Consider the following 2,198-nt stretch of genomic DNA (forward strand, 5'->3'; position numbering starts at 1 on the left):
GTAGGTCCTCACATCCAATATTGTAATCATCCCTAAAACATTGATATCCATAACAGAACTTTAAAAATTCGGGATTGACTCAAGTGCCAGACAAACAAAATTTTAACCACTTTTAAAATCAACCAAATATTTCGCTTTACGGTATAAATAAAAAAGAATGATATAAGCCATCGTAAATTGGAAATTCAAAGTCAAGAGAAGTAAATTTCAACTATTTGTTGTTTGGTTTATGTCAATACTTACAGCATTGTACACTATTATGGTGGTGCTAACTTTAGCAAAATTGAAGCACGAGTCTTGAACTGTAAACGTATAGTTTAGAGTTGCATTTTGTTTTCCTTTAATGTGTGGTAGTGAGGTCTTTACATGTACACTTCCTGTAATGAAAAAGAAAACAATCAAGTGAGAGGTTAAGCCAGCTATAAAAGCAGGTTTAATCACAATTTCCAAATAAGGAAATGCGCTTTTGAATTTGCCATGTGAGAAGCATGATAAGGGAATTTCCGTTTTGAATTTTCCTTGGAGTTCGTTTTTTTTTTGTATGACTGTCACCAACTTTGGCTATATCCAAGTTCAATACATTTTGTTCTAGTTCAACTTACATTACTTAGCGCCCATAAAATCTGTTTTCCAATTTCAAACATATGTTTCATCCAGAATAAAATATAAGAATAAAAATTAAAAAGTTTAGGAATTTTCTGATTTTCTATATTTAAAAACAAATAATTGATAAAAGACGTAAAAAAACTTAAATAACATTTACACTTTTACAGCACTTGGTCGATACCGTTGCTGGTGAACAATAAGTTCCCGAGCGTATCATCAGCTTAGTAGTCAGTAAATTGGGCGTGACTTGATTTATAACAAACCTTTCTAAAACTGTCTGTTCATAAATTCATAAATCATTTTAAAACTGAGGTTTCAACTTCACGATACAAAGTTGACCTTAGATAAATATGATTATAATTTAAGGGTCTTTTTTGTCATAGCTTAAGAAAAGCAACTGTAAATTTCAAAACATAAAAACACATATTTAAATCTCCAATTCTTTCCGATACCTGAGCCTTATGTTTTGAATGCGATGTTATGCCATTTTTATATACTAGTATCCAACAACAGCTATAAAAATTACAGAGAATGATAAATAATCTATAGAAATTACTAGGATCAACAGGCCATAATAAGCGTACGGTGACTATATTGAATTGGTGGAAGCCTGTAATACTTACTTAACTTTGTATCAAAGTAGAAATATTGGTTGTCATAGTCAAATTTTATATTCTCAACAAAATCTCCGAAATCTGGGTCTAGAATTCGAATACTCGTGACATAAGTGTCTACTGCAGAATGGTCCGGGATGTCAATTAATTCATCTGCTAACTGGAATTCAATCGGCACGTCTGCAATAAAAAATCAATTCCGAATTGATTAATGAAGTCCCGGTTGAAATACGATTGAAACATATTATAATGTGATTACCGTGCGCATAACTTTGGTTTCTTTAACTACCTCCAACAGGTTCATGACATAAAATTTGAAAATTAAAAAAAGATCATAACTTTGCGAGCTTAATAACGACAAAAGCCTATAAAGAACTGCCAAGCCGTCATCTGACGCATTGTCTGAAGAAGGTTCAACTTTCTTTCAGTAGTTTATGATATAAGGAAATGGGAATTTACAATCCAAATGTTTGTTTTTCACCAAGAAAAACATATACAGTACATCTACTTGTTTTTCTTTCTTTCTGTATTGCTGAGTCTCCTTTTTTCGAAACGTTTCAGCTACATAAAATAATAATCTTACTTCCAGTTGTAGAAAAGTTTAACGCAAATATTTTGTCAGATATTGTAAATAAGCCATCTGTATCAATTTCATCACCATTATTTATGGGATTTTGATTGTTTAGCAATGCAAATACAGGACAGTTTGCATTGGCCAGAAAACAATCATAGTATCCAATGATATTATTGCCATCATCATACCTGTAATTAGAGAAGGATAACGCTCATTTTCGCTAGGAAGGTTAAACATTAATAATCTGTCTTATAAATTATTTTGTAATATAGTACCAGTGAAGATGCATCATCTATTTTGCTTTATATAGAAATGATCATAATAAGATTAAATGTAGACAAAGCTGTGTTCGAATAAAAAGAGATTTTGAGTATCACACACAGCTAAACAGTGAAACACAATTT

At 31.3% G+C, this 2,198-nt stretch overlaps 1 long non-coding RNA gene across 1 annotated transcript; it reads right to left on the reverse strand.

Moving 5' to 3' along the window:
• Positions 1–249: 249 nt before the first annotated feature.
• Positions 250–1,929, reverse strand: LOC127732039 (uncharacterized). Its single transcript, XR_007996036.1, has 3 exons — positions 1,804–1,929; positions 1,230–1,400; positions 250–377 (listed from the first exon to the last, which is right to left on the reverse strand). It is a non-coding gene; the product is annotated as an uncharacterized LOC127732039 (long non-coding RNA).
• Positions 1,930–2,198: the final 269 nt, after the last annotated feature.

The sequence above is a fragment of the Mytilus californianus genome, unplaced genomic scaffold (assembly GCF_021869535.1).
Source record: "Mytilus californianus isolate M0D057914Y unplaced genomic scaffold, xbMytCali1.0.p SCAF_22, whole genome shotgun sequence".
NCBI lineage: Eukaryota > Metazoa > Mollusca > Bivalvia > Mytilida > Mytilidae > Mytilus > Mytilus californianus.